Source organism: Helianthus annuus, chromosome 13, assembly GCF_002127325.2.
Source record: "Helianthus annuus cultivar XRQ/B chromosome 13, HanXRQr2.0-SUNRISE, whole genome shotgun sequence".
NCBI classification, from domain to species: domain Eukaryota; kingdom Viridiplantae; phylum Streptophyta; class Magnoliopsida; order Asterales; family Asteraceae; genus Helianthus; species Helianthus annuus.
The window spans coordinates 163,265,836-163,287,252 of record NC_035445.2 but is presented as its reverse complement, the minus strand read 5'-3'; the positions used below and the strand labels follow the sequence as shown (position 1 = coordinate 163,287,252).

Here is a 21,417-nt window from a genome sequence, read left to right as displayed (position 1 = left end):
GGGGGTAAAAATTACCCTAAAGGAGGAAACACTCAGAGATGTCCTCCGGTTGGGTGATGATCAGGAAAACACCTTCCTGGATAAGGCAGATGTGCTAAAAACTTTGACAGAAATGGGTTATCATTCTAATAACGTGTCAAGACAAATTAGCAAATCTGGTTTTATACCACCTTTCCAGTATCTGGTAACACAGCTAAGTGTCTGCTTTTCTAAAAAGATTGGGCACTTCAACGAGCTGTCCCATAGGATGATGGAAGTGATTCATGCTGTTGTACAGGAAAAACCTTACAACTACACTAAGTTTCTCATGAGAGACTTAGAAGCTAACATTCATGACCGTTAACCTTTTCTGATCTACCCTCGATTCGTAACCAAGGTGATCACCAGTCAGCTAGACTTTGGAGGAGTGAGGAGCTGGTATCCAAGGGAAGAGCTGGCACTTCAAGAAAACATAAGAGATCCCACCCTGGTTCCATCAACGAATCATACTGGACGTATAACCAGTCTCTGGTTATATGTGAAATGCATGTACAACGTACTGGATGAGGAGGAGGAGTAGTTGGTGTTTGCTTGTTTTGTGTGTTTCTGTGTTTTTTTTTTCTGTTTTGTTTGATATATATTAAGCTTGCCTTATTTCTTGTCTACTTAAAAAAAATTTAATTGATCTAGGGGGAACTTAGACAATATGTCTGATGATAACAAGGAAAATCTGGTAAAAATCTAATGAAATCTGATAGGATTGAGTGAAACGCAGAAAATCTGGTAATTCTTCAGAAAACTCATTAAACCATCAGAATTTGTTTAAACATCAGAAAATTCTCAAAATAAACTGAAAATCTGATAAAATATCAGATAGTCAAACTTTGAGAAATATCTTGACTACCATGAAGTTTGATAAGTCAACAGAAAGAAGCATCAGAAAATACTGTCTTTAACCAGATTCAAAGAAACTTTTGGATATCTAATTTTTTGAAATAAGTTTCTTTAAAAATATTTTTTTTCTGAGGACTGGAACAAGCTATATGACAAATACTTCCCGAAAATCAGAACAAAGGTGTGGAGTTCAAAACTGCAATGTAAGTAAAAATCTTCGAACTCTACTTATTCCCTCTCATCTTAAAAAAAAATTGCTGATTCAATTTCTGTAAATGAATCAAAATGCATTCCGATGATATATATAAAGAAATTCAAGTCTCAAAAGCCTCATTCAAAGATTTTCTGATATATATCATTAAGAGGAAAACTTGGGAAGATACATAATCTAAGAAAAGGTTTTTATTGGACCTATTTGAAAACAAAAAGGGTCCCACATGAAGAAAATGTGCAAGTTGGACACTAGTGTTTATCTGCTAAAACCTTGGTATCTCTAACTTTCATTAAAAATTTACATTAAATTAGAGATAAACCAAAGGTTTTTCAAAAATGGTTGTTTCCTAAATAGATTAAAACAACATTAAGGTGTCATTAACCACCTTGAATACAAACAACCCACGAAAAACACTAAAAAATCTCTGTCCCTATCCACTATATATACATCATTCGAAAACAGAGACTTCCATCTTCAACCTTCAAAACTCAAACCCTAAAACCCTTTTCCGAAACAAAAACCCATATCCTCAATGGCTGCTACCAACATCAACACACCTCAAATTGAACACTCTGTTCCTTTAATCACTGAAGCTGAATATCTTCCATTAAAGAGCAACAATGAAGTAATGAATGATAACATTGAAGAGTATGACATGAAGTGTCAAATTCTCATTGAATTCCTGATCAGATGCCCGATAGCTCAAGCTCTCACAAAGACCAGAGATGTACCATAAAGAATCCTACAACAAGTTGTGAAAACTCTCAAAGTCTCAAGTCAAATGGAGCTAACAACACATGTGTGGGAAAATATCTTCATTACAATCTCACCGGAGAAAATAAGGGAATATTTAGAACTACCCTTAAATCAAGGCTATGAAGAAGCACCAGAAAAAGAAGATATGTTCTCACAACTTGATGCTGTAATGGGCTGCAAGACAAAGATTTCAAAGATCAATGAATTCAAGAGAAACAAGCTACCTGCCTTAGGGCAAGTAATAATGGAGATCCTGAACAAGTGTTTATCATCAAAGATTGGAGGTACAGATCAGATAAATATGCATGTTCTGACAATCATGTTCAGCCTCATAAATGGACGTAAATGCCGGTTACCTCTCTGTTGGGCAGAGGTGGGGGATAGTCAAATCACAGGTACAGAACTTGTAGTTGATGCTACAGAACGAATTGCACAGATGCGACAACGCATGGCGGCAGCTCGCGACCGTCAGAAAAGTTACGCTGATAAACGCAGAAAAACCGCTCGAGTTCCAAGTTGGGGATCGAGTGCTACTCAAAGTCTCACCCTGGAAGGGTGTGGTTCGTTTTGGTAAACGAGGTAAACTCAATCCGCGGTATGTTGGACCGTTCGAAATCATCGAGAAAATAGGCAAGGTGGCCTACAAACTGAACCTACCAGCTGAACTCCGTGCAGTTCACAATGTTTTCCACGTGTCGAATCTGAAGAAGTGTATGTCAGATGAGACCCTCATAGTTCCTTTGAAGGAACTCACTATCGATGAGCGGTTGCAGTTCGTCGAGGAACCAGTAGAAATCACGGACCGGGATGTTAAGGTCCTCAAGCACACTAGAATACCTCTTGTACGAGTTCGTTGGAACTCCCGTCGTGGCCCAGAGTTCACCTAGGAACGAGAAGACCAAATGAAACTCAGGTATCCCTAGTTATTCAGAAACCGTGCAACCACTACTGAGGCTGAAGCTACTACAGAATTTCGGGACGAAATTCCAAATCAAGGGGGGATGATGTGACACCCCAGGAAAATCAGTAAACGATACAACTTAACTAGCTTCCTCAGTAACCGCATGCTAAATTTCGGGACGAAATTTCTTTCAAGTTGGGGATAATGTGACAACTCGAGTTTCCGAGATTCCACTTTCGCATTTATTGCACGTTCACTGTTTGTTTAGTTGTTTACTTGCACAATTGGTTTGCTTTGTAACTGTATACGTTGTGACTTGATAGAGTGTATTGTGATTATTGCATGTTTATGTGTTATCTTTCGAATGATTTGACAAATACATGAACTTGGTGATGAAACTGTAAATTATATTGTGATGGGTGTGTTTTATGTAAAAGATGATATTTAGGGGTGAGTAGAGTAGTTAGTGAAATCTTAATCACTCTTAACCCTAACCTCCTTCACTAATCATCACACAAAATCAACATACGTACTTTCACATCCTCCAATCCTCTCCTACAATCATCTTCTTCATCATTGGCACAAGCTCTCAATCATCACTCTTGATTCCTCTCTTCATCTAGAATCGATCTAAGGTAAACGTTTAATGGTTATTTGTTGTTAATCATTGATTATTTGATTCATGCAAACCCTAGAAAGCCAAACAATTGTTCTGTGTTTATATGATGATGCTTGGATGAATACATGATTGTTTGTGAATGAATGTGCATGGTTACTGGGTATTATAATGCAATTGATATGATTGAATTACCATACTGTTAGGTCGATTCGTAACAATGAAAGTAGGGTTGTGATTGTAGAATTGCCGCAACTGTTACATTGCTCATCTTGTGTTTCTGTGCGATTAGGGTTTTGAGTCCGTAGTATTGAAAATCATCTTATGTTCGGAGTTTATTATAAACATATGTCCGAGTTTTGTATATTAAAGCATGTCCGAGTTTCATATAGTGAAGCATGTCCGAACTTTGATTGTTATTGATCCGAATTTCTTTACTCGATGCTAGTCCGAATTTTTAATATGTTATATTATGTGGTCCGAGTTTTGATGATGGGGGGGAGTATAGTCCGACTTTTATGTTAATGAATATGGTCCGACTCTTAATGATGATTTCTCATAGTCCGACTTTTTAAATCGAGTAACAAGGTCCGAGTTTTAATGTTGATTATACATAGTCCGAGTTTTAATGTTGATTATACCTAGTCCGACTTTTAAAGCATAGCATGGTCCGAACTTATGAAGGCCCTTGAGTCCGAGTTTTGTGTAATGCACTTGTCCGAATTTTATGAGTGAAATTGCACATGGTCCGAATTTTAGGGCAAAGGGGTCCGAATTTCTTGTGATGCGCACTAAGTCCGACTTTTGTTAAGAGGATTTGGGTCCGACTTTTGATTCATGTATATAGTCTGAGTTTTATTTCAAGTATATAGTCCGAGTTTATGCTTTGATGAATGATCCGACTTTTGTTGATGAATTGTCTGAGTTTTAGATTGAATACATGATCCGAATTTTAGTAATGATACATGCTCCGAGTTCTGTTAATGCTTGAAAGGTCTGAGTTTACTGATGATGCTAAGTTCCAAACCCTGCACGAAGAACACCTTGCATGTACTGTATGATATGACACTGTATGTCACTACATGGCACTGTATGTCACCGTATGTTACTGTATGATACTTTATGTGTGTGCAATCTATGTCACGTAAATTTGTAAACAATTATCACACGGAACACAAAGGAATTGTAAACCCTAATTGAACGTAAACACTCACATCGAGTTTATGTGCAATGTACCTTAGGTCGTGTGTAACGGATCTAACCATTTATTAACACTAGAAGCAATAACATACCGAGCAAACCAAGGTGAGTTCACACTCTTTACCAAGGCATGGGATTCCCGGGGATTGGGAATGGGTTGAATGATGGAACTGAACAATTTCTCGTACTTACACGGTTACTAGACTATCTACCATGGTCCTCGGGTTAAGCAGGACACTTACGTAAAACCTACGTAAACAAGTACATACTACTGTCTTCCGGAGTCAGGAAGGACACTTACGTAAAACCTACGTAAACTCACACATGCTACTGTCTTCCGGAGTCAGGAAGGACATTTACGTAAAACCTACGTAAACCCCACGCGTACCATTGTCCTCGGGTAAAGAAGGACACTTACGTAAAACCTACGTAAAGCTCGTACGTACTACTGTTCTCGGTTTAAAAAGAACACTTATGGTTACGAATAGTCTAGTGTATATGCAAACATGGGAAGCCCCCACTAATAGAACATACAAACATGGGAAGCCCCCACTAAATATCGTAAAAAGGTTTGGGAAACAGGGTAAACGGATTAATCATGTTTTTAACTATGGGAAACCCCCACCATCTATGGATACGTTTTGGGAAATAAGATAAACTGGTTAGAATACTTTCAACATGGGAAACCCCCACGGCAAGTGAGCCAGCTAAAGACAAACTACGTTTTCGTAAAACACTTAAAACGTACACCCAACTGTGAACTCGCCCAACATTGTTGTTGACTTGTTGTTACATGCCTTGCAGGCCTTTAGGTGCATGACAAAGGAACTTGCTGTCTGGGAAGCTGGAGTAGTCATGGGTCGGGACACAAGGAAACGCAACACAAGACTAAGAACTTACATGTGATTTTATAAACACTTAATGGTTTGAATATGCTTCCGCTGTAAACTGAGAAATATTGTACGCTATTGTTAATAAATGAAAGTTTATTTAAATATACTTATGATGTTCAATGTGATTGGTGGTTTAGATCCTGGTCAGTCACGCCTCCAAGAGGTTGTACTCCGCATGTGGATTTTGGGGGTGTGACAGTGTCCCCCATGGAGCATGATGCACAAGAGTCAAGCACACCAATAATGGAGAAGCAGGGTGAATCTGATCCTCATCCAGCTGATGAAGATGTGTATATGAGTCCCGTGGCAGAAAAACATCATACTGAAGTCTCACATATGGGAGAAACAGGTGCACAACATTCTGAATTCAATATATTTCATAATTCTGAGAGTGATTCTGATGAGTCAATTCAAGGAAAGTATGAAATCTTACATAGAGGTACTGTTTCTATAAAACAAAATGTGAGTCAATCCAAAGACCCATTTTCTAAATCAGATTCTGAGGAGGAAAATGTGGTGGCAACAGGTGGAGATCAGTCTACTGATCAAGGAAACCTGGATGAGAAAACTAAGAGTTTCTCAACAACTCATGGAGAACTTGAAAAGGTTCAAGGATATGAGGAAAACCAGAACTTGAATATGTTTCAGTTTTCTGGTGAGGGAACAGAGAATATGGAATATTTCCATCCTCTTAACCTCAGAATAACAGAGAATGTGTTTTCTGCTGGTGTTAAAGGTGGAACATCTGTTGTTTCTCTTACTTACCAAGGACATCAATCTATGTCCACTGAACAACTTTACAAGGAACTTGAAGATACAACTGTCACTGAGAAAAGAGCTACAGAAAGAAAACTTGATCTGATACTGGAAGAAATCAGAAATCAAAAATCAGAAGTCAACGCCTTATCAGAAACAGTCAAAGCTGTGCAGAAGCAGACAGAAGATAACACTGCAGCTCTCAACAAACTACAAGAGTCATCAGAAAACAGAGAGAGCTCATCAGAATTCAAGAAAGCTCTTAATGAACTACAAGATATCAAGAAACAGATGGCTGGAGTTGCAACTGCAGGAGAAAGCTCAAGTTCAGGAAAAATTCTTGAAGAAATACAATTCCTCAGAGCCAACAACAACAGCATGGTTGAGGCTTTTGAGAAACTGTTGGTGGAATTAACTGCACAAAGAAATCAAGAAAACCAGGAGTTTCATAAAATGAAGAAACAAGAAGAAACAAATACTCAAGCTCTTACTAATATTCATCTGTTAGTAAAGAGATTGCAGTATAATATTGCCAGTCTAGCAAAGGTTGATCTTCATAAACTGAAAGCTCCAATTCCGCAAGAAAGACAAGCAAGAGGATCAGAAATTCCTCAACAACAACCAGAAAACATTCAGCAAGATCAAATCAAACAACCAGAAACACCAACATCTCAAAAACAGAAACAACCCATGGGTCCACCTCCAGATAGACAAAAGTTATTCATGGGTCCTCCACCAAACATCCCAAAGCCAGACACTTTAAAGGTCCAACAGAAAGAACATGTTCCAGTTCACTCATCTTCTACAGCCATCACAGGAGAAACAGATCTTAGCATAAGGATGGATACAAAAGAAAAGAGAAGAATGGAGCATGAAGTGACCTCCTCAAAAAGGCCAAGAAAAATAATGAGAGAAGATTCAGAAGGAAACACCAAAGAATCAATGGTGCTGGAAGGTGATCTACACACAATCATGTATCCTGAAGAACATCGAAAGCACTACTATTGGAAACGTCCAGAAGACAACCCAAAAAGGCCACTCTCTCCAATGAGTAGAGGCATTGTTGAAGAAAGAAACAATGGCAGTTGGGTAATTTTGCACAAACACTTGACCAATCCAATAGTATCTATTGAAAGAATTGATACTTTGACCACTGGAGGAGGCATACTGGGTAATGAAGGACAAAACAAGTATACCTTGATCAGAAAAGATAAAAATGAACAAAGGGTTACTGATGCAGATCTGGCTGATGATATTCATCTAATGGACATAGTCAAAATGAAGAATATCATTGATAAAGAGAAAGGGAGTACAATTGTGATCAGAAGAGCCCTTGACAGTCTTAAAAGTGCAGGAGCAAAGTTATACAACAGGGCTGCACTGGCAGATTTTGATCTTTGTATCAATTTTGGGTATAGCAACAAAGTACAAATACCTCTTCCCAACACCACAATTCCAGCTGAAGTTCCTTCTAAACTAGTAAGAACTGGAGCAATCTTTGACAAACCAGAAATGGGTGTGGTCTTCAAAGATGCTAATGAAGAGAAAGCTCTATTCAAAATCAGTGAAATATGCAGGTATTCAAATCAAACTCTGAAATATATAAGAAACTGCATCAATGAGAAACAAGAGCAGCTCAAAAAGAAGGGAAAGCACAATGAACAGCTGAGAAAAACAATTGAAGAGTGCATTGAAAACTGGATGGAAGCAAGAGGATGGTACAAAGAAATGTACAAAGAAACTCAAAAGGCAATAGATCACAAGAAAAAGCTGAAACCAGGGGATAAATACAGAAGTGGAGTGAAGATCAATTAATGAATTGATGAGATTAAAACTGTTGTTTTTGAACAATATTTTAAGTTTTTTTTTCTATTTTGAATAATGGTTGGTTTGATTATATTTCATGTTTCTGAACTTAATTGTTTGAGTTTTTCTTTTCAAAGGATTAGTTGAAGTTTGTTTATATTGATATAGATATAGATAGTTCATTTTCTTACAATACTTAGGGGGAAACTGTTAGGAAACTTTATTTGTAAGTATTGAAGAAAATCACAATCAACTGGATCTCTGAAGAGATAACAGTCCTGAAGATCACAAACAAGAAGAAGAAGATCCGATAGGACAACTGAAATGCGCAGCATCTACTTCAAAGAATCACAAGTTGATAAAGAGCTGATTTGGATTATCAGAGAAGGTCATTTCTGATGGATCTGATGATATTTCTGATGAAATATCATCAGTTTCTGATGATTCTGATCACCAGACTTTCTGATGATTTGTTCACCAGAATTTCTGATGAAGTTGATGTGCACAAAATGCAACATATAAATTACATCAATTGTGGCATAAAACTAACCCTTTTTAGTACTAATGTTGGAAAAAGTGTGCTTTTGTCTTCCTTTTGTATTTTCAGGATTAAATGAGCTCAAATGAACAAAAGAAGCAAAAAGACAGCTAAATCTAACATAAATACAAGAAAATGAACAAAAGTGGCATGCCCAACCTCCCGACAACATCTTCCCAAGCAAAACAAAGAAGAAAGAAGACTGAACACGCCCCGTGCTCAGTGAGCATGGGGCCGTGCCCAAGTGTCAGCAGAAAAGACAAAGTCATAGAAGCTTCTGTTGCCCACCACGGGGCCGTGCCCAGCGGACACGGGGGCGTGGTCAACTTCCTGCAGACGCATTTAATGAAATTGCGAATTGCAATTAATGAAGAGAGAGACGCAGATGGACACGGGGCCGTGCCCGAGCTTCTGTTCAGCCTATAAATAGGAGTGTTTGGAGCTCTTGCAACTCATCCCTTGGCACACCACCTCTCTCACACTTCACCCACCACCCACCACCATCACAACACCATCATCCACCACCATCATCCACTGTCCATCATAGAGTGTGTGAGTCATCTCGGGATCCAAGATTGATCGTAAGAGTTCTTGACAATCAAAGGCCATGTTTGCCTAAGTCTCTTACATCACTTGGTGAAGACAAGTGTTTAGTGTAATACTTTTTATTTTTAATCTTTTGCACTTTTTAATTGGTTTTGTATTAATGACTTTAATTACTAGTTTCTTATGTTGAAGGTGATTCTTCCTTATCATTTCTCCGTGGTGTCTTGGCATTATTTTACTGTCTATATAAAATAAAAGATTTTCACCATTCATATCTCCACGGTCTATATGGAGGTATGTTGGCTACCTGGTCGGGGGTTAAGGGAACGGTTTGGTAAGAGTCTTGCCATTGTTCAGTGTATAGATCCTGCAAAGGACCTGGGTCAAATTTAGTAGGACCTCCTTCAATACCCAAAGGGTATTGGATGGCGGGGGTCCAAACTCTTTGATCCCCTCATAAGTTAAACTACTATTAAAACTTTAACCCAACTACTTAGGACTGTATCCCTGCTGACTCAGACTACTTAGCCGATGTCACACCCCAACCGATGGCGGAATCATCAGGGCGCAGCACTAGGCGAATCAGATTGCTCAAGAGAATCCATAACAACTATATTGCGATAATATTTATTACATTCGTTATCCCATACTAACAAATAATACAATCACATAAGTCATCACAGATTTCTTGTCCTCTCGAACAATTCAAATCCGACAACCTAGATTTTAGGTGAGTTTCTAGACTTCCTAGCTTGATTTGATGAAGACTTCAACTAAACCTGCAACATACGTTAAAATATTGTCAATACAAAAGTATTGGCGAGTATACAGGTTTGATATGTAGTAGTATAATAGATTAAAAGTGCTGCGAATTTCCACATGCATAAACGTAATACACGACATATATACTCACAAACTGATACTACCAGCTAAGTCCTCGATGCTCGTTTCTTCGATGGCATAACTAGACCGCGTCGAGCGTAATAGTACTATACTAGTCGTGGTGGGACGTCACGAGTATAAGTCCTAGCATACATGCAACTAGCATCACGTATATCTATGCAAACAGTTATTCGCAAGTGAAAAGTTTACTAATTGAATCATTCGTTTGACAGGTTCGATTTATAAGGAACGTATGTTACACCCAAAATTCGATAAAAAAGGGGTCAAGTATACTCACAGTGCTTAATTGATGAGTAAACACAGCTTGATTTGGATCGATTGAGATTGCGTTTGATTTAACCTGGTTACAGACTGATTACATGAGCGTTTGATGGCGCGTTAAACGATAACGAAGTTCCCAAAGTTTGGTCGGATGGATGGTTTTGATCGAATGGGCTATTTGATCGAATGGCCTGTTCGATTGAATGGCCTGTTCGATCGAATGGGCTGTTCGATCAAATGGCCTGTTCGATCGAATGGCCTGTTCGATCGACCAGCCTGTTCGATCGAACGACTGGCCGGCACCACTGTTTTCGACAATTTTTGCATGATTTGACGGTTTTGATCGTGGCGGTGTTTCTTCATACTAAACAACTGGAATCCCATCCAGTCCGACCCGTTCTACGACCGGGAACCACCCCGTTCCATCAGATCTGGCCGTTCTTGACTGCTTTTCCCATGTTTAACCCGAAAACACACACACACTTTGGATAGGTAACATAGATTTAGGTGAGATTCGTTATTAAACAGGTGAAAATACTTAGATTCGGGTCGTTTATTGGTGAAAATGAGGTCACTCTTTGAAGTTCTTGTGAACTTATGATGACATCATCTTTAAAACTCCTCCAATCCTTGGAATCACACAACTTCTTGATTAGAAAACATAGATTTAGACTAGATCTGAGTAAAAACGTACGGAAATCTCCCAGATCCAGGTCGTTCTTTGATGGGATGACATTATCCTTAGAGTTCATAAGAACTCCAAGGTGACATCACCCTAGAATGCCCAAAATCCAGAGATTTCACGGTTAGAAGTGGAGATTTGAGAGGTAGAAGGGTGTAGAATTGAGTTTCGATCAAAGAAGTACAAGGTTTAGGTTAGAAACTTACAAGAATCACGAGGAATCGAGAGAAAATGGCCCAAGAGCGTGCTGGTCGAGTGGGAGCTTTTCAATCAGATTGAAAGGTGAGTGAAATGGGGTATTTATAGGCAAGAGAGGGAAGGAAAGGGAAAAGAAGCATTTGGATCGGTTGGCCCGTTCAATCGGACAGGCTGTTCGATCGGATGGCCCATTCGATCGGCTGGCCTGTCCGTTCGGACGGCCCATCCGATCGGCTAGGCCATCGTTCGGACGGCTTGTCCGTTCGGATGTGCCTTGGTCAGTTTTGTCCGGCGTTTTGCGTCGTGATAGCTTTGGGCATTTATTTCATTCATATTTATTTATTATTTATTTATCTATTATAATAAATCACAAAAGGGTCATATATACGTATCTATATGTCCCATATTCGATGCGATGGTCGAGTTACGCGTGCCTTCGAGTGTGTTCTTCGACGTGATGTGCCACAATGATTATCGGGGTACTACTTGCTCGTATTGCCGTCATCGTCACGAAGGCTGGAGACATGGTACTCTCCCGATAGTCTTTGTTAGTGTTGTTTGTTTACGTTTTGACACCTCACGGTTATCGAGGAAGGTAGATTAAGCCCTCACTCAACATTATCGTGAGTGTTATGATTTATGAAAATAGCTTTGTAATAGCGATAGAATATGCGTAATTATTTGATTATACTTCGATTTAGCGATATATCTAATATAGTTACATTATGATCCGAATCTCTGGTGCCAGGCGTAACGAGTGTATCGAGTAGTAACAGCGCACAAGGTGCGGGTTGTTACAGTCTCCCCTGCTTTAGGAAATTTCGTCCCAAAATTAATCCATTAGTAGGGTCGCGAGAGTTGATGCGATAGAGTATGGCGATTAAAAGCGTCTAGATTAGCGAGCGATCGATTAAGATTCAATGAGCGAGAGCGGTGAGGAGATATGTTTCGAACAACCAAAAGCGGTAACGCACACAAAAGCGATTCCATAGCATTTTAAACTTACAGATAGTCGATTAACCTTCGAAGATATTTTAAGAAAATCTCCCCACGGTACGGCGTTTACTGCTTCGATGTCCACACCAGCGATATGGGAAGGGTTTTTGTTAATTTTAGAAAAAGGCTTACACATTTTAAAGGGTTTAGCGGTAAAATTTGTTTTAAGAAAAGCTCTCCCATAATGGTAGTTCGAGCTGAAACTCGATTTTCGAACCATCATTTTCGGGAAGATTTCTTTTTGTAATCGCGAAAGTTTTAAGGAAAACTGGACTTATGGAACTTCCATTGAGCATGGAGCTAAACTGATTAGATGTTTTCTTCATGTCGTAAGGAAATTTCACTCGTCCAACGATTTTAATAAAATAAAATTTTATAAAAAAATTGGTTTTCTTTAACAATACGGAAAAATAACTTACATCGAGCCCCACGTGGCACTTTCCCACGAAAGTTTGTTAATATGATTACAACACTTATATATAGGAAGTACCAGCGGCGTATCCACCATATTTTACCCATATTACCTCTGTTTCGTGGGGCGGTGTCACGCGTGCTGATAAGACACAGATAGAATTTCGTTCCCTCAGTCCAAGCGATAGGATGCTAGACCGAGTTGTGAATAGAAGCGAATTGGATGCAGACAAGCGTTGGTAGCGAGTGCGAGTAGTTCGATGACACGAAAACATCGATACGATGATCGTTAAACGATGGCGAATGACATGATTTCGATTGCGAATAATGCGATTTTCGATTCGATTCCACATAAAACCCACATGGCATGTTTCCACGAGAGTTGCTAATACGGCAAACGCCACGTTCCCCCCATATTAGTTGCGTCTCGTGAAGCGATGTCATGTGCCCTAATACTACACAACTGTGGTGATTCCCAAGCGATAATCGATGATCTGAATAGCGATAAGCAATAGACTCTAATAAATGATAAGTGGCAATTGTTGCGTTGCGAGCGATATGCGATTTGATTGAGTCGAATATACCACAAACAGTAACTAATGCTAGCCCACATGGCCTTTTTCCACGAAAGTCGGCTAATAGGGTTAAAACACCACCATGTTTCGACCCTATTAGTTTTGTCTCGTGAAGCGAGGTCGTGCATGCTAACATAACACAGATAACACGAATATTGATGAGTGATAGCGACACGCGATAAGAGTATCGAGTTGATGAAATAGGCGCGAAATGCCTTAAAGCGAAAAGCGGCGAGTGGTTTTCGATACTCATCTAGCGATCCACAATAAGCGATCCACACCAGGCGGTAGAAGTGCACACAATGGTTGATAACCACCGGTAGAGATTGCGAGGTAAACACAAGATGCAATTGCGATTTCGAGCCATATATCGAGTGATTTACATTGCGAGATAGATCTAGCAAAACTGCGATTAAGTTGCGCTATAGACTTACGACCAGTCTTGCGTTGCTCCAATTGCTCTTCGGGGTGAACTTACCCAAGTCCATCGATGTGGCAATTGCGTTGCATACGCAGACTTACGAGAAGTCTCGCAGTGATGCGATTTAGTTTTGTTACGCCTTGCGATCGATTTGTATTGTGTCAAAATAATCATAATATTATAATAGGTCTAATGACGTCCAACTCCACAAGGCACTTTCGTCACGAAACTTCAGTAGTATGGTAAAGCACACCTTGCGTCACCCCTACTACTTATGTCTCGTGGTTTGGTGTCATGCTTTGTTGACATGGCCAAGATGCTTATACATAGGAAGTACCACGCTTGACCATGCTTTTAAACGTTATGGCACCATTAGAATTTCACTACGATCTCCGTGCACTGACCAAAATAATCCCGTGTGCACCCACGATTAGTTGTTCCTTGCACGTCTATCGTACCTCGTTCTAAGAGTGTTGTAGGGGGGAAAATACATTGTATAGTACATAGTGCTAGCGTTTAGATGGTGCTCGAGTAAAATAGAACTGACATGCGTTGACAGATTAAACAAGTTCCATACATAAAAGAGATTGATGGTGATAAGTCGTATTATTACAACAACATTAGAAACAAAATAACGTTGTTGAGGAGTACTTTTGCGGAAACTGCGGTTGCTGTTGAAATTCCTCAAAGCTGTGGTCCTGCGCGGCAGTGCTGGGTATGATGACCATACCAGTTGCAATTTATGTAGTAACGGCAATTGGCTTCTGGCGGGTGATGATACGTGCACGTGAAACACAGGGGATGGGGCCCATTGTAAGCACGCTTCAATTGAACTGGGACTGCTCGGAGAGGTTCTGGTTGCGACAGTCCAGTTGTTGCAGAGTCTGGGCTCACTGTCTTTCGCTTGCGGCTAGGTTGTGCTTCCTGAGATGATGCAGTGTTGTTGGCGGATTCGTCTCGGAACAATCCTTAGAAGAACCTTCAGAGGAGTTGTCAGATCAACCATCAGCCGATTCGCCAGAGGAATCGTCAGATGAGTTGATGATGATTGCTTGATGGGCTTGTTTGACCGGCTTCTTGGAGAAGAATCCATCCAAGACTCGTTTGCTGTTGATCTCTGCGGCTAAACGGTAGGCTTCTTCGATGGTAGCAGGTCTTGCAGCTTCGACAAAATCACCCACACACTCAGGTAAGCTGCGGATGTACTTTGGGATGGCTTTCTCTGAAGTGTTAACTTGACTTGGGCAGATTGTACTAAGCTGTTTGAACCTTGCGGTATATCCAGCATTGTCACCTTCGGTTTGCTTGATTTCCCAAAATTCGTTTTCTAGCTTCTGGACTTCGTGAGGAGGACAGTATTCTTCCTTCATGAGTTCCTTCAGCTCGTCCCAAGAGAGGGCGTAAGCTGCGTAGATCCCACGTTTGTTGCGTTCGGTGGTCCACCAGTCGAGTGCTCGCGATTGAAATACTCCAGTAGCGCAAGTAGTACGGAAACTATCGGGACACCCACTTTGACGAAGGGTAACTTCGATAGAATCGAACCACTGGAGTAGTTGGGTCACACCTCCTTCACCTGTGAATTCCATCGGGCCACAGGCTTTGAAGTGTTTGTAGAGAAAATTAGATTGCGGCGCTTCCGTCTTAGAGTCCTTCGCGGCTCGAGAGTTGCTGAGAGAGTGCACTTGAGCGACAATTTGAGGAATGAGCTTGACCACTTCCTTGGTCACAAGCGAGGCAATCCTCTTATCGCGCTTCGTTTGGCTCTTCTCCTAGCTGTTCGTCTTGAGGCAGAGTTGTTGGAAGGCATCTAGACAAATAGATTTGGAATGAGATTCGATCATAAAGATTTTGAGTTTACGATGCGATGGAGCGCGATCGAAACTTGTAACGTGCAATATAAATAGACTTCACATAGGAGCCACATAGGAGACACGAAACTTCCTAGATTCTCACACAACAGTTTGGTTGTATTTAGATATAGATAGTTGTAGTTTATACCTACACATGTATATGATGGTTTAGAATGCGCGAGGACGCGTTGAGAGAGGGAGAGAGAGAGTATACGAGAGGAATTCGGACAATTAGACATTAGTTTTGTTGCGATCATTTGGTCTTTGTTTTGGAGTGCGATGGCTGTGCGAGTTGTGCGTTTTGTAAAACAGGGAGCGAAAAATCGTAATTAAACACACAAAATGTAGCTAAGTTCATCGAAATGTAAAACCAGTGAGTCGTAGGCTTAGCAAAGTACTCGGAGTGCCTCGGGTGTTTAGGCGTCGACTACCCAAGGTAACCCAATCATACCCAACAAGTTTGTGCACCCGCGTTGACTTTGAAGATTTACGCTTCCACTGGGATGCAGCTCATGGCATTCGTCCTCCTAGTCATCACGTGGCTCGAGTCATTCTGATGGTCGAGTCCCTGGTGAGAGCTTTTGAAAAATATTTTAGGGAATGGAACGGTTCATTGAGGTACGGGTTTCACCCCTGACTTAACAATTTCGTTCCCAGTTGTGGTTGTGCTCATCGAACGAATCCGAGAGCTCCACTAGAATTTCGAAATGGAGGCTTTCGTCGAGGTATGGATGTCACTCCTAACTCAGCGAAAGATTCTCGTGCTAAAAAAATGCGCTGAGTGGGCAATCCTATCGAGAGTTATTGGTTTTCACACCTGGTCTCGACTGGATTACTCGGCTGCGAGATGCGAGTATTTTCGAAAACACGTGCATTGTGTCAGCCTTAGGAAAGGCTTCTTCGTGTGAAGTTGTAGTATGCGGGGTTCACACAAAGTCGTAGTTTTTGCAATTTCGATCGAAAGTATCAGGAAGGCGCAATACAAACCCTACTGGGTTCATACAAGTCAGCCTGTGGGTTCTTAGACTATAAACTAGGTCAATCTCTAAGACGTCGACCCGGACTAGATCGAGTCTTGCCTAATTCCCTATAGTTATGGCTCTGATACCAATCTGTCACACCCCAACCGATGGCGGAATCATCGGGGCGCGGCACTAGGAGAATTAGATTGCTCAAGAGAATCCATAACAACTATATTGCGATATATTCATTACATTCGTTATCCCATACTAACAAATAATACAATCACATAAGTCATCACAGATTTCTTGTCCTCCCGAACAATTCAAATCCGACAACCTAGATTTTAGGTGAGTTTCTAGACTTCCTAGCTTGATTTGATGAAGACTTCAACTAAACCTGCAACATACGTTAAAATATTGTCAATACAAAAGTATTGGCGACACAGGTTTGATATGTAGTAGTATAATAGATTAAAAGTGCTGCGAATTTCCACATGCATAAACGTAATACACGACATATATACTCACAAACTGATACTACCAGCTAAGTCCTCGATGCTCGTTTCTTCGATGTTATAACTAGACCCCGTCGGGCGCAATAGTACTATACTAGTCGTGGTGGGACGTCACGAGTATAAGTCCTAGCATACATGCAACTAGCATCACGTATATCTATGTAAACAGTTGTTCGCAAGTGAAAAGTTTACTAATTGAATCATTCGTTTGACAGGTTCGATTTATAAGGAACGTATGTTACACCCAAAATTCGATAAAAAAGGGGTCAAGTATACTCACAGTGCTTAATTGACGAGTAAACACAACTTGATTTGGATCGATTGAGATTGCGTTTGATTTAACCTGGTTAAAGACTGATTACATGAGCGTTTGATGGCGCGTTAAACGATAACGAAGTTCCCAAAGTTTGGTCGGATGGATGGTTTTGATCGAATGGGCTGTTCGATCGAATGGGCTGTTCGATCGACCAGCCTGTTCGATCGACCAGCCTGTTCGATCGAACGGACTGTTCGATCGACTGGCCCGCACCACTGTTTTCGATAATTTTTGCATGCTTTGACGGTTTTGATCGTGGCGGTGTTTCTTCATGCTAAACAACTGGAATCCCATCAAGTCCGACCCGTTCTACGACCGGAAACCACCCCGTTCCATCAGATCTGGCCGTTCTTGACTGCTTTTCCCATGTTTAACCCGAAAACACACACACACTTTGGCTAGGTAACATAGATTTAGGTGAGATTCGTTATTAAACAGGTGGAAATACTTAGATTCGAGTCGTTTATTGGTGAAAATGAGGTCACTCTTTGAAGTTCTTGTGAACTTATGATGACATCATCTTTAAACTCCTCCAATCCTTGGAATCACACAACTTCTTGATTAGAAAACATAGATTTAGACTAGATCTGAGTAAAAACGTACGGAAATCTCCCAGATCCAAGTCGTTCTTTCATGGGATGACATTATCCAAGGTGACATCACCCTAGAATGCCCAAAATCCAGAGATTTCACGGTTAGAAGTGGAGATTTGAGAGGTAGAAGGGTGTAGAATTGAGTTTAGATCAAAAAAGTACAAGTTTTAGGTTAGAAACTTACAAGAATCACGAGGAATCGAGAGAAAATAGCCCAAGAGCGTGCTGGTCGAGTGGGAGCTTTTCATCAGAGTGAAAGGTGAGTGAAATGGGGTATTTATAGGCAAGAGAGGGAAGGAAAGGGAAAAGAAGCATTTGGATCGGTTGGCCCGTTCGATCGGACATGCTATTCGATCGGATGGCCCATTCGATTGGCTGGCCTGTCCGTTCAGACTAGGGGTGAGCAAGTTTAGGTCCGGACCGAAAAAAACCGAGAACCGAACCGAAATATACCCAAACCGACCCGAACCAAAGTACCTAGGTATTTAGATCGGTTCCAATTTTTCATATAAAATAGGGTCGGGTCGGGTCGGTTCTCGGTTATTTTCATGCTGAAACCCGACTTGGACCTATGGACCGGAACCGACCCTATATTTAGGGTAGTGAATCGGTTCTGTATTTTATGTTTTATCGGTTCTCGGGTCGGGTCGGGTAATTGTCGGGTAGGGTCGGGTTTTCTATTTTGCTCACCCCTAGTTCAGACGGCCCATCCGATCGGCTAGGCCATCGTTCGGACGGCTTGTCCGTTCGGATGTGCCTTGGTCAGTTTTGTCCGGCGTTTTGCGTCGTGATAGCTTTGGGCATTTATTTCATTCATATTTATTTATTATTTATTTATCTATTATAATAAATCACAAAAGGGTCGTATATACGTATCTATATGTCCCATATTCGGTGCGATGGTCGAGTTACGCGTGCCTTCGAGTGCGTTCTTCGACGTGATGTGCCACAATGATTATCGGGGTACTACTTGCTCGTATTGCCGTCATCGTCACGAAGGCTGGAGACATGGTACTCTCCCGATAGTCTTTGTTAGCGTTGTTTGTTTACGTTTTGACACCTCACGGTTATCGAGGGGGGTAGATTAAGTCCTCACTCAACATTATCGTGAGTGTTATGATTTATGAAAATAGCTTTGTAATAGCGATAGAATATGCGTAATTATTTGATTATACTTCGATTTAGCGATATATCTGATATAGTTACATTATGATCCGAATCTCTGGTGCCAGGCTTAACGAGTGTATCGAGTAGTAACAACGCACGAAGGTGCGGGTTGTTACAGCCGAGGGTAACGTCGCCTTCAAAAGAGGGGCCTACCACATTATGCATTAATAACTTAATTAATTATCTTTTAATAATCCGACCCTTGTATCCTTGCTGACTCAAACTACTGGGTTGAGGGTAACGTCGCCTTCAAAAGAGGGGCCTCCTACAATAACTAAGATAATCTCTTAAACAAGTGTAAAAGTGCAAAAATAATCAAAGGTTACACTACACACGAGTCGGATCCAAGTGATTCATCTTGTCTATCTGTTTTATTTTTATTTTATTTTTCAGCATTTTAGTTAGTTTTATTTTCTTAGTTTAAAAACCTTTTTCTAACATTTTGATTGATTAGACGTTGAGATAACCCGGTACTAAAAGCTCTTGTGTCCTTGGACGACCTCGGTATCTTACCAACACTATACTACGTCCAAGATGGGTGCACTTGCCCATATGTGTGTTTAGTGTTAGTAAATATCGTGTTTTATAAATTTAAAACTTGGCTAAAAAGTGTAAAAAGGGCTTAAAATATATACCTAAAACATATACACACTGACACGCATCAAGTTTTTGGCGACGCTGCCGGGGACACAAGGATTTTAAGAAAGTTAAGAATCAACGGCCTAATCATTTTTTCTATTTTCTTTTTATTTTTTTAGGATTTTCTTAATTTTTCCGTTTCTGCAGAGCTCAGCACGGGTCGTGCCTGGTCGGACACGGGCAGTGCCCAGCAGTGTCACTGGCAGTTTTTATTTTCCAAGTTACAGAGGGCTGAGCACGGGGCCGTGTTCACTGAGCACGGGGCCGTGGTGAACTTCCTGACCAGCATTCTTTTCTGTTTTTATTGCAGGGCTTGGAACCAGACACCACATCTGAACTTTCAACGTAGTGTATGAGCTCCAGTTCTAGTAGAGACATAAAAGAACCTCTAGAAGAACCCGAACGCTTTCTCAGAAAAAGACATAAAGCTAAAAACCAAGAGAAGGTTCTGGGGAACCCACTTCCAATGGCGGACCAACGTACCCTCATGGATTACCTACGACCCACCGTGGGTAATCTCAGCGCCGCTATCAATGCACCGAATGTTGAAGCCAACAACTTCGAACTTCGGCCGCATTTGATACAAATGCTTCAAAACTCCGCAACCTTCCATGGGCTTGCGGACGAGGATCCCCATCTACATATTACTAATTTCTTAGAAATATGTGATACCTTTCGGATCAATGGAGCATCAAATGACGCCATCCGCCTTCGAATGTTTCCATTTTCACTAAAAGACCGAGCAAAAGCTTGGCTCAACGCCCTCCCAGTTGGTTCGGTAAACACCTGGGATGAACTAGCCCAAAAATTTCTATATAAGTATTTCCCTCCCGCTAAAACGGCTAAATTAATGACTGAAATTAATACATATTCACAAGAGGATGGGGAATCCTTATATGAAACTTGGGAAAGGTTCAAGGAGCTATTGCGAAAGTGTCCCCATTACGGTCTTGCGGTATGGCAACAAGTATCCACTTTCTACAACGGGTTGTTGCCACACACGAGACAAACACTTAACTCTAGCTCCGGGGGACTTTTAGGTAATCGCCGCCCACATGAAATATACAATCAAATCGAGGAAATTGCTCAAACCAATTTTCAGTGGCACACTCCCCGAGGCAATAAATCTATTGCCCCAGGCGCCCATAAGGTTGATGAAAGCACTTCTTTACAAGCCCAAATCGAGGCCCTTTCTTCAAAAATTAAAAAGTTAGAAATGACAAAAACGGTCTCGGTTATGGCTTGTGAAGGGTGTGGTGGGCCACATGAAAATTGGAGTTGTATGAAAGAAACAGATGATCAATCAGAGTCGGTAAACTACATTGATAATAGACCTAGGCCGTCGGGTCCTCCAACGGGTACCTATAACCAAGGATGGCGTAACCACCCTAACCTTGGTTGGAAAGAACCCGGCAATAGTAGTAACCAACAAAGCCTAAACCAACGAACAAACTTTCAACAACCAAGAAATGAGTCACAAAATTGCCCTCAACAACAAGGTGGACGAGAAAGGCTTGAAAGATACTATATCTCGCCTCATCTCCGACACTGAAAAGAAAAACTCGGATCGATCTCAACAATTGGAATCGAATTTTAGAAATCAACAAGCTAGTATACAAAACATTGAAAAACAAATAAATCAACTAGCTCAAAATTTCTCTAAGAGACCACAAGGCGCATTACCAAGTAATACCGAAACAAACCCGAAAGCACAAGGTCATCTCATAACATTAAGAAACCGTATCGTGGGTCCCGCAGAAGCTCCGCCACCACCAACTGAGGAAAGCACAACACCGCCACAACAAGAGAAGGCTTCTCCTCTACTTCAA

General features: G+C 40.9%; 1 non-coding gene across 1 annotated transcript; it reads right to left on the bottom strand.

Annotated features, from left to right (window-relative positions):
- Positions 1-20,432: 20,432 nt before the first annotated feature.
- On the bottom strand, positions 20,433-20,539 carry LOC118486141. Its single transcript, XR_004877998.1, has one exon. It is a non-coding gene; the product is annotated as a small nucleolar RNA R71 (small nucleolar RNA).
- Between the last annotated feature and the right edge of the window lie 878 nt (positions 20,540-21,417).